The sequence below is a fragment of the Delphinapterus leucas genome, chromosome 10, assembly GCF_059928025.1.
Source record: "Delphinapterus leucas isolate spDelLeu-1000000601 "Yukka" chromosome 10, BTC_Dleu_Yukka2, whole genome shotgun sequence".
In the NCBI taxonomy this organism is placed as follows: Eukaryota; Metazoa; Chordata; class Mammalia; order Artiodactyla; family Monodontidae; genus Delphinapterus; species Delphinapterus leucas.
In genome coordinates this window covers 98,530,225-98,542,504 of record NC_143138.1, presented here as the reverse complement: position 1 = coordinate 98,542,504, position 12,280 = coordinate 98,530,225, and positions in this window count along the sequence as shown.

Here is a 12,280-nt window from a genome sequence, read left to right as displayed (position 1 = left end):
TGTATCGATCAACCTGCCTTGTATTTGGGGAGTTGGGTTTTCCCAGCTGCATTTAGAGACCCTTAATGGGAGGGATCCGGCTTGCCATTTCCTCTCCCCTGCTCAATAAACATTTGCTCAGCTCAGTCTCCAGAGCTTCTAGAGGACAGGATGGGGGTGGGGCAGGGGGTCGTCAGCCTCCTCTCCTTGGAGATTCCGACTCTGGACCTGAGTCAGCCCAGGAATCTCTTTACAGATACCGGTACCAAGTTCTCCAGGTAGGTGAGATAAAAATGTGTCTGAGAGGATGCAGTTTTAAAGGTGGCTTCTACCTGATGAAGACCTTGCTCATCGATTTGTTTAGATGTCCCCTCCTTCTTGCTTAGTAGCAATATCATTTTGTGTGTGTGCATTGAATGACTTTTACTATGACTAAAATAGTAAGACACAGTCCTTGTGGGGGATTGGAAAATAAAGTTGGCTTTAATCCCATCCCATCAAAATCACTTTTGAGGGGCCTTCTCGCAGTCCTGGGATCACGCCATCCTGGCCAGTTTAGCTCTCAGCCACTTCTGGCCCTGCCCCTCTAACAGGCCACCGGGGACCCGCACTTCTTTCTCTTCTTGTTGTGAACTCAGAGATAATGAGCCCACCAGCTCGCCAAGCGCCGGTCACCTCCCTGCCTCTTCTTCCTGGTCTGGTGGAGGGAAGCGGCCATTTCCCTCTTTATCTGCTGCCAGTTCCGTCGCTCAAGAAGTCTTCAAGTTGCAAGGGTCTGTCAGGGGCCTATTTTTAGTAGAGTGGGACTTCTGGGCATCCAGATCGCCGAAGCTCCCTCGCTACCAGATGCTCTTCTGAGCTGTCACTGGAACCCCCATGTCCTCACTTCTCACACACTTGTCACTTCACATAAACTTTGCTACAGCCAAGCAGTTCCTCCCCCCTCCACCATTCTCAAATGAGGAAACTGAGAGGGGGCTTGTCTAGGTTCCCATGTGCAGTAGTAAGCCCAGTGCCTCACCTGACCCCCCCATCCTGTCCACTCCACTCCCACGACCCCTTGTGCCTCTTAGGTGGACAGGACCACATTCTGCCGGAGAGAGAAGGGGCGTGTGTGTCTGTGTAAATAGATGACATTGATCTTTCTCCTGCTAATCCAGAGGTCATAAGCTGCCGGCCTGCTGGCCAAAAACCTGCCACAGCTATACAGTGTTTGCTCCTCTCAGAGTTTTAAATTTTTATAAATTGTTGATGACATTTACAGATCAAGAGTATTCACATAAAAATCCAGATGTCCGGCTTCTCTTGAAAAAATAGAAAAATGGTGGTCTAGACTCACATCCCTGCTTGGCCAACAGTTGCATGGAGCTGAGTAGCGGCTGTACCCATTTGACAGGGCAGATGCCACAGTCCCCACCACTCCTTGTTACCTCCCCCAGTAGAGCCAGTGTCAGCTGCTATTTGTCACCTCACATGCACTGTTGCTTTTTCTTATTGGTAGATTCCAGAGGAGAGAGCTGTAAGTCAGAACCAGCCCACCTCACTCAGTATTGCCTGGTCCTTATAGGCATTCTCTCTGCTGTCCTTCAAATCCCTACCAAGTCATCCTTGCAAATCCCAGAGCCTTAGCACACAGTAGGTGCTCAAGAGTAGCTACCGTGTGTTGCGTGTTTACCTTGGAGGAGGCTATGGAATTATCACCCTTTAAATAAACTAACAGGCTCAGAGAGGTTGAGGGCATGCCCAAGGTCACCCAGCTGGTGAGTTTTGTCACTAGGACTTCTGTGGTGTCGTTTACTTTTACACTGAGTTGCCCCATCTTTTGCAGCTTTTTGCACCCATTCCTTTTGGCTTTCAACTTGTCTGCTGGTTTCTGAAGGTTTCATAAAAGAAATAGTAACTAAAGCTGAGCCTTGACACTATGACTGGACAGGGACTGACTGAGAGAGGGAGAAAGGCATTTTCATCACAGGAGCAGAAGAGAGACAAGAGACATGGTATAGGGCCAAACGTGCACCATGGAAACCAAGGTGGGAACAGAGTGGAAAGGGCACCTGGGGCCAGAGCAGGAAACCTGGAATGGCAGACCGAGGCTATGGGACTTCCGAGGGCACTAGGGAGCTATGGAAGGTTTTACAGCAGGAGCAGATGTGATCCATGTCTGGCTTCATGAAGGCTAGTGTGAGAGCTGGATGGAGGCAGAGAGGAGGCAACTGTGAGAATCCAGAAGAGAGATGTTGGGGCCCTTCAACAGATTCCAGAGGGACTGTGGAGGCTCCATCAGTGAGGACTTGGTGATGGGAGAGCCTGGAGCTGGTCATCTGGAGGCCTGCAGTGTCATTCAGTGGGATGGGGAAGGGGGGCGTCCGTGGGGAGATGTCCTCTGGGCACCTGGGGAGAGCAGAGGGCTGCAGCAGGAGATGCAGTGCCGCCTGCCAAGCCAAGTGTGGAGCAGTGAGAACGGAGTGTTCTGAGCCAAGAGCCTGGAGACACCTCCTCTCACACCTGCTGGATTTCCTTTTGGTCATGGCCTCCCAGGCCCCCTCTTCCCTCTATGCCTAAACCCCCAAGAGTGAATATCCTCTGCGCCATCCCAGGGCTTCAGAGCACAGGCCGTGATGAATTTTGGCCCCATGAATGGTAGCAGGATCCCAGCTGTTCCTAGGAAGCAGGCTTTCCAGACACCTAGAGCCCAGGGTCTCCCCCACACCCTAGCTCCTCTTTCAACAAACCAAGGCCTGGGGATGGCGCGTTACCATGGTCCGGCCCTCCCTGCCCCCCCACCTCATGGGGGCCCATCTTCTCTCTTCCTGCGAGCAGAGCAGTGCATTTGGCTTTTTATAAAGACAATAAATAAATAAGCAAGTGGGCATGATTAATTGATGGCGTGGAGCAGACCGAGGCACTGGGAGTCAGGTGGCCCGGCCTCCTGGTGGCCCTAGGCTTTTCAGCGACCTGCGGCCTGTGCCAAGGAGGGAAAGCCTGCCTTGGGGAAGCGCTTTCAGTGTGTGCCTGGGGCGTTCACCTTTCTCCTCTGCAGGGCCTCTGTCCTGGCCTTCTCTAGGCTCTAGGCCAGGCCAGGCTGGAGGCTGGGGGCCCACAGGTGCTCCTGCACTAGCCCCATTTTTCTTGGGGTCTGAGTGCCCTCAGGCTAAACACCCTAGGATTGGTCCAGCCAGCCCCTCCCCTCAAAGCTAGGTCTCCTCATGTACCCACTCCATACAGCCACAGGTTCCAGGTGTGTTGGGAATGGAGGGGTGGGGCACCCTGACCCAAGGGGAAGGGAGGGAAGGGGTGCCTCCAAGGGCCAAGCTGATGGTGGGGGGTGGCGGGGCGGGGTGGGGTAAGGGGCTGGTGCCGATCGAGGTACCTGAAGGCGGAGCCCTGGGAGAGGCCAGAGACCCCTCCCCGGGACACCCAGCACGTGCGCGTGGGGGAGGGGGAGGGCTGGACAGCGAGCTCCGGTCCTGCAGGGCGCTCTCCGTGCAGAGTTTGGGGAGGGCCGAGGGGGAGCGCGCGGGGGAGGAGGGAGCGGGAGGGGAGGAGGAAGGGAGGGAGGCGGGCAGAGCGCAGTGCAGCGGTGGCAGAGGCGACGGCGGAGGGAGGGAGGCAGGCGGGCGGCGGCGGGGCCGCGGGGCGAGGCGAGCGCGGGGCAGCCGCGGCACAGGAGCCGCAGCCTCAGCGGGGCCGGGCCGGGCCGGGCCGGGCCGGGCGCGCACCAGTGGCGGCGGCAGCGGCAGCGGCAGCGGCAGCGGCAGCGGCAGCAGCAGCATCTCATTCGCGGAGCCGGCGCAGGTGAGGCAGGGGCGGCCGGGCCCGGGGCTCTGGGCCTCCTCCCCTCTTCCTCGGTCTCTATCTCCCTCCCGGCCGGCTTCCCTTCCACGGGCGCTCGGCCCCGGGACCCCTACCGGGCGAGAGCCCGAGCCGGAGCGCGTCCTGGGTCCCCTCGCCCCGCGGAGGCAGGCGCCTTGTCAGCGGTGACCTTGAGCGGGCACCAGGCGCGGGCGGGGCGGGCCGGGGTGGGCGCCTGTGGACCCGGCGCCTGCGGGCGCGGGGAGGGGGCGCGCCGTGTGCCTGCCGCGCGCAAACTTTCAGGGGCTCCGAACAGCCCCTGAGCGGGGGTGGGGGGGGCGTTCAGGGCGCTAGAACCCCCCGATTTCTTCCTTCCCAGCTGGCTCTGACTTCTCTGCCTGGCTTCCCCCCCAGTATTGGGGGGCCCCCTTTATCCAGGCCCCGATTCCTGCAGTCTAGGGACGTGAGCAGAGCTATGGACGTTGACCCGGGGCTGGGGGCTTCTCCCCTCCGCAAAGGCGGTTTCCGGGCTTCTAAGGGCTGAAGCGCTGCAGGACTCTCTGCCTGGTGCTCTCTGCATCTCCGGCATTGCCTTTTCCTGACGCCCCTCTCCCTGACCGCAACCCTTCCTCAAGCACCAGGAGTCCCCTACCTGGTGACACAAGAGCTCCAAAGTCGCACACTCAGTTGGACTCTCAGATCCGAAGCTTGATTTTTCAGCCCAGCTTCAAAGGGTCCTTGAGAAAGTGGGCTCAGGCAGGTACCCCCCCTAGGGCCCCAAAGTGGGTCAGTATGTACCTGCACACCTGGACTCACCCAAGGGCCTGGTCATTCTGAAGCACTGTGGTCTCTGGAGAAACTATGTCTGGCTATCGGGTGTGTCTTAGTATCCTGCCTGGATCCTAAGTCTTGGAAAAGGGAAGTGAGGCCCAGAGAGGGTGAGCCAGCCTCAAGGTCACACAGCCAACCCCAAGAAGGAGCAAGAACTGGGCTTTCTTATAGTGGGTTGGGGAGGGATGGAGAGGACTCCTGTTTGGTTCCTACACCTGGGGGATTTGGGCTCTGTCTCTTACTAGCTGTGTGACCTCTGACAAGTCATTTCCCCTCTGACTCAGTTTTCCCGTGTGTAAAATGGGGGTAGCTACCTCACAGGGCTGTTTTGATGGCTGGGTTAATATTCTTAAAGTTCTTACAGTCATGCCTAGTACACGGTCTGTGTGCAAAAATTTTTGGCTACCAACATGTGAAATTTCCTTTCTGGGCCTGGAAGGGAAGAAACCATTCCCATCCTCTCCCTTCTGCTTCTGACACCTAGACTTAGGTGGGTTCTCCCCTGTGGCTATGTGGGCTGCTGGGGAGCAGCATCTGCTGAAACCCTGAACCCCTGTGCCCCGTACGGAATGTTCAGTGGTGGCAAGGGTCCCCGACCCTCAAGCGCCCTCTGGACCTACTGCTTCGGCTAATGTAGGCTGTGGTTTCTTGCTGCTTCCATGGGGAGAACAATCCCTAATTTCTAGCTGGGAAATGAAGAGAGGACCTTGCTGCAGCCCCAGGAAGACTCCCCCCTCCTCCCCACAGTCTCATGGGGGAGCATCAGCCTCACCTTCCCCATCTGACCCACTCTTCTCCCTACCTCTGTGAGATGTCATTCCTTCTCTCAAAGGTACTATTGACAACAGAGGAGATGGGGCAGGGGGAACTCATTCATTCATTCATTCATTCTCCAAGCCTTGATTCATGCCTTCTCTGAGTCAAGAGGTGCTTGGAAATACTGTGAAATCAGCCATGTCTTGTAGTTATAAAGCTCCTACCAGGTGCCAGGTACCTGCTGGGCCCTGGAGACACATTCATTCATTTGATAAATTTTTATTAAACACTTAATATGTGCTAAGCACTGTTTGATGTGCCAGGGAGACATTGGTAAATAAAACAGATCTGGTCCCAGCTGTCTAGGGTGACCATGTAATTCGCCATCCAAACCGAGATACTTTTGAGAACAAGAGCGGGCATTATTAATAATAACACCAGGGCCACAGACATAAACCAGGACTGTCCAGCCAAACTGGGATGCGTGGCCATCCTGTGACCTCGTGTTTATACACCAGTGTTCGTGGAGAACTGTTAGTGTTTTTTGAGCTTGCTTTCTGCCAGGCTCTGTTAAGCACTTTCAGGTTATCATTTGATTTAATCCTCCTGGGGCTGTGAAGCTGCTGTTACCATCTGCATGCAGCTGGTTAGTGGTGGGGCTGGGACCACCTCTGCTACTTAACTGCTGGGTCGCCCTGCCTCCCCAGAGATGGACAAGACCCAGGGCCCACGGGCGCTCTCACTCTCTCTCAAAGAGGCTCACACACGACTGTTAGGAACACAGATGCTGTAATAGATGTGCCGCGGGGGGCAGACGGAGGCACAGGTTCTGCCTGGAAAAGTCAGAGGCAGCTTCCTGGAGGAGAGGACCTTTGAGCTGCACCTTGAAACATGAGTTAGGATTTTGATAGACTATACAGTTGAGAGGAGGGCATCCAGGCCCAGGTTGCTAAGGCTTGGAGGTGTGGGTTATGTAAACTGTTTGGAGCTACCACCCCAAGATAGGTCTGGGTCTAACTGTGACAGGACGAGAGTTAGATCTGAAACAGCAGAGCCAGTGAAGATTAAGTCCGAGACTGGTGTGCTGTGGAATTTTAGAAGGATGCTCTGAAGATGTGACTGTTCTAGAAGCAGGGTGTAGAGAGAGAATTTGTTGTACTAGATTTCCCTTTGAAAAGAATTTATAACCTGACCTGTACTATGGAACAATTTCAGGGAAATTGTTTCGTTACATAGAATCACTGCAGAAGAATTTTACCATCATCTGTAGCAGTAAAAATGTTTCACCAGGCAAAGTGATTGCTGACAAGAGAAATATTAACCTACTTAAGGGAAAGAGTGTTTAGTAGCATCATTTTCAAATAAGGAATGTGCTCATTACAAGTTAAATCTTTTCTATTTGTTAAATCACATCCCAAAACTCTAACTTCCTCTTCTCCTCCCTCCTCTCCATGTCACCTCTGTCACAATATAAATCTGCAAATATCAATAATAAAATGGTATTTCTATAGTAAAGTCTTATTTCTTAGACTTTTCATTAATTCAGACTGGCCTCCTTTCCTATCCCCACCAGTGAAGTGGAATTATTAGCTGTATGTTATCTGAAAATTTGAATCCATTAGTAGAGAACAAGAACAAAGGGGATCAAATTGGGGCCTTGAGATTGGAAAATCAGGCTTGAAAGATTTGAGAAGCAGAAGAGAACTTGATGGAAGACAGGGAAGGAGGAAGGAGCAGGGCCAGCTCCGTGGGCGTGTGACCTGTGAGTGAGGCGGGACCCTGTGCTGAGAATGGCCCTACACTTGATTTAATTGTCTGTGGTTGCCATATTGAAATTCTTAATACTTTTTGAACAGGGGACCCCAAATTTTCATTTTGCATTGGGTCCCACAAATTATATAGCCAGTCATGGGAGGGAGAGAGGAAGAGAGAGATGGGGGTAGGAAGACAGAGGGGAAAAGATAGAGCTAAGGGAGAGAGAAAAGAAAGTAACATTTCTAAAGCCCCTGCCATATGCCAGATGCTGTGTGAGACCATTTTCCATGTTTATCTACTTTATTCTTCATGACAATCCTATGCGATAGGCAATATCATCCCTGTTTGAAAATGTAGATTTTATATGATTCAGGTGTGGTAAGGCCAATAGATCAGGAGATGACTGCCATTGAAAAGACAGTTTGTGACTCACAGTTCCCAAGAGGACGGGGCGCACCATGCCATGGGAGGCCACACAGGGAAGCACCAGGGTCAGTCAGGAGGCCGAGGGAGCAGAGAAAAAAACACCCACAGCAGCCTTTATTGTGGTTTCCACGGAAAGGAACAGGAGAGGCAAGGTAAGCAGGTTTAGGTTGGGCTAGTTAGAATAATTTCAGCGAGCTCTGGGGCATAGGGACTGTCCCTAGTTGTCTGGTATCTCGCCCTGGGGTGATTAGGGCAGGCAGAGCACATGAGCTCCATAAAGGAGGTGGCGGACAGGAGCGTGGGAGACTGTCCATGCTTTCTCTGCTCCTTCCCACCTGTCCTCACCCCGGCAGGCCATAGAACTGTAGAGCTAGGATATCCCTTGAAGAGTGTCTGGGCCAACTCCTTGATTTCACAGAAAAAGTGAAAAGATAGGTCCAGAGAGGGAAAGCGACTTCTTCAGGGTCACACAGCATTTTGAGGGGTCTGAACTAGACCTAGAATTCGTGTCTCCTGCCACTTGAACTACTACTTATTATTGTTTATTTCTTCCTAGAGTAGAGTTAGGACTAAGCCAGATCCACCAAACTGAACATGGTAGGGTCTGAGTTCCTGTCTCACTTAACGTCATATCCCCAGGGTGCCTGTAGCAGTAGGTGCTCAATACACTATTGTATCAGTTTCCTAGGGCTGCCGTAACAAATTAGCACAAACCGGGACACTTGAAACAACAGAAATCTATTCTCTCTCAGTTCTGGAGGCTAGTAGTCTGAAATCAAGGGGTCAGCAGGGCCGCACTCCCTCTGAAACCTGTAGGGAAGCTTCTGATGGTTGCCAGTCTTTGTTGTCCCTTAGCCTGTAACTACGTTACTCCAATTTCTGCCTCTGTCTTCACACAGCTGCCCGGCCTCTGTCTGTCTCTATTTTCAAATCTCTCTCTCCTTATAAGGACAACAGTCATTTTAGAATAGAGCCCACCCTCATTGAGGATGACCTCATCTAAACTTGATCACATCTGCAAAGACCCTATTTCCAAATAAGGTCACGTTTACAGGTGCCAGGGTTAGGACTCCAGCGTATCTTTGGGGAGGACACAACTCAATGCGCAACAACAATGAACCAGAGTGAGTGAACGTTTATGATTTGGGCCAAGAAGGAACTCCTCTCGCCCCCAAGATTAATACCAGTTCTGAAGAATCGAAAGTTCTTTAGAAGGAGCAAACAACTACTGTTCAATCCACATCTAGAGAGAAAATCAATCCACACTTAGAGAGAAAACAGCCCAAGTGTACACAGTAGCATCTCCGTGTGAGCCAGCCTGCTTGCCCCGCAGTCCTTGTGCCATCACTTTCTAATCCTGCCTCTGTGATCCTGGGTGAGTGAGGGGCTTCAGCTCTCTGTTTCCTCATCTGTAAAACAGGATACCATGCCTACCTCATGGGTGCTTTTGTGAGGAATTAAGATAAGTGATTCTTAGAACAGTGCCTGGCACACAGGTGTTACTGTTAACCACCACCATCATCTTGTAACTTACATAACTTTTCACGTGTCTTTCAGTCTTCTTCACAGCAAGCCTGTAATATGGCTCTATAAATACCAGCTTCCTTTCCCCATGAGGTGGTTACTCATTGATGAAGCCAGATCTCAGACCCCGTCCTCGGGTTTCCAAGTTCCAAGCTGGCCTTACAGTGTGGCCCTGCTCCGGTAGCTGGAAGCCCACTGGTATGAAGATGTTGCTAACGGATACTTCCTGGTTTCATGGGGCTGGGAGGTTGGAGAGGAGTGATATGTCAGGCCCTGGTAGGGGAGGATGTGAGGGGAAGGGGGCGGTACCCAGAAAGGGGAAACAGCCTCAGTAGCCATTGCCCCCTTGTCACTATGCTTCTCAGAGGTGGCATAGACTGGGTCTTTTATTTTTAACTTTGCATCCTCAGGCCCTGGCACACAGTAGGTGCCTAATAAATGTGTTGGATGAATGGATTTCTTATAAAACACAAATAGTCACTGCTCCCCACCCAACAACAACAACAGAATCCTGGGACGAGGCCCCCTTGCCTAAGCAGTGATGGCTGTCCACAACTCACAAGTGGGCCATCGATGTGTGAGGAACTTCAAAAAACGTGCTTTTGATGCTATTTGAGGAAACTGGGTGAGCTGTGAAGGCTGGGGGTGTAAAGAAGGTCCAGTACGTAGGTGGGATAGAGAAGGCACAGAGTGTGATGAACCGGCATTGGAGAGAGATGCCACGTTGAATGAATCCCCCAGACGTTGTCATCAGCAGTAGATTAAGAACAGGAGGCCAAGGGAGTTCTCGCTCAGCAAATCAGTGCAAAGGGCAACCAGCTGAATTCCGAAGTAACCACGTGTTTTTATCGGCACTGATTCACATTTGACTGTTCGGTAACATCACAGTGGTTAAGAGTGCCTAGGAACAAATTCTGGACAGACCTATTACTAGCTGTGTGACCTTGGGCAAGGGGCTTAACTTCTCTGTGCCCGTTTCCTCAGCAGTAAGAGAGGAGAATAAAAGTAGTGCATGGGATTGTTTTAAGAATTAAGATTTGTAGAGTGTTTAGCAGAAAACCTGGACCGTAAATATCATCTCCCTCCTTTGCTGTCTTCTTCCTCCTCCCCAACCCTTCCTCTTCTCTCTTCTTTGTAATGTATTAATTGAATGAGTCATTAGTGCTATAGAAATATTTCCAGCTCCTTACTTTCTAGGTGCATGGTAAGTGGAACTTCCTTGCCTGTTTTGATATTGGTTATAGCTGTGTGTCTTGCTTTGGCCAGTGAACTTTGAAAAGTGACATGTGTCACCCCTGGATGGAAACTTTAATAACCAGCATGCTGTTAGCCACTGCCCCCTTTTCCTCCCTTGGCAACCGAGGCAGCATGGAGACAGAGCCTCCCCCAGCCTGATTCCTGAGTGAGGGTGATGCAGAGCAGAGCCCTCAGCCAAACCGTGATGGACATGCAGCATCAGTGAGAAGTGAGCCTTTGCTTTAAGTCACTGACACTTTGCTCTTATTTGTTACTGCAGCACGACCTGGCCCGTCCTGTCTGATACGGGCAAGGCGTGAGTTAAAATAATCACAACTTGTTTAGAGATATGTTTGTCTTTTAATTCCTTCACACGTAATGCCAAAAATGTTGTAGTGTTTGAAGGTGCTGTGAAGACAAAACGTGTGAGAACCACTGCTCTGTGAGGCGAAGGCCAGTCTCCCTAGCACAGAATATGTGGACCTCACCAATTTCACCCCAGCCTCATCTGCATCTGTCCCACGTGGTCCATGCTCTGCCTGACAAGCCCACGGCATCCTTGAAAGGGATCTCCAGGCCTTTGCCCGTGCTCTGCCTAGCATGGGGCATCCCCCAGGAAATCATGTCACTTGATGAGTGGCTGTGGAGGGTGACAAGTGCATGGGGGGAGAGGGGGACATTCGGTTTGTCCTGAGAGACACAGAAGACCAGAATTAGGACTGAGAGTGAGATTGCTCTTCAGTGTGAGAGGATTTTAGCCGTTAGGGCTTGGCCTGGCACAGTAGCAAGCTCACCACACTGGGGAGCTTCCACGTAGAGGTGAGGTATCATGGTCGAGGTTTCAGGTCAGCAGAACTAGCGTAAACTTTTGAATCCCCTCACATATGACTTTAGGTGGGATTGTCCAAAGAAGGTGGATCTTGGCTGCAATTCTCTATTTCTTTTTCCCTTTTAAAAATAAAAGTAGGGGCTTCCCTGGTGGCACAGTGGTTGAGAGTCCGTCTGCCGATGCAGGGGACACGGGTTCGTGCCCCGGTCCGGGAAGATCCCACGTGCCACGGAGCGGCTGGGCCCCGTGAGCCATCGTTGCTGAGCCTGCGCGTCCGGAGCCCGTGCTCCGCAACGGGAGAGGCCACAACAGTGAGAGGCCCGCGTACCGCAAAAAAAATAAATAAAAAATAAAAGTAGCTCCCCCCCCCAAATTATAGACATGTTACATAATGATTATATAATTATAAACAGTATTGGAAAGTATAAATAAAGTAAAACTTAAATGAAATGCCATGAAACAGAGCTAACCTCCATTAACATTTGTCAAATGTCCTTCCAGACATTTGTCTATGATTGATAGGTAAATAGATAGATATTGCTTTTTTCTGTATCTTCTCTCACTCAATAATAGAGTATGACATCTTAAATATCAATAAATATACCTCTACCTTGTCTTTTATAAGTGGCTCTGCCATAATTTATTTAATGGATCCTTTCCTGATGGGCACTTAGGTTTTGTCCTGAATTGTGCCATTATGGACGACACCGTGATGAATGTCTTGTCTTTGGACCCCTGGGCATGTGTCCAGGCATCTGCTGAGGACACATTCCTAGAAGTGAAGTTGCTGAATCAGGCAAAACTGTTTGGGTTGAAAACAGAGACGAGAGCCGTGGTATGATCAGGTAGAGCAATCCCTTCTGGCAGAAGGGCAGCCTGCAAAGGGTCTGAAGGAGGAGGGAGATGAAAGGGAGATGGTGGCTGGTCTGGAAGGCTGGAGAGAGTGGAACAGATGGGGAGGGCAAGGAGGGGGCTGGTTTTAGAGGCCCCCAGTCCCGGTTTCGGGTGAGCCATTCCCAAGGCAAAGGCTAACTGTGATGGCAGTTAAGATTTACACAGAGCCAGGTAATTACAAGCGTGTTCATGTGCACGGGTCCATTAGAGCCTCACCACCACCGTGCAAGGAAGGTCTCTGTCCCCATTTTACAGAGG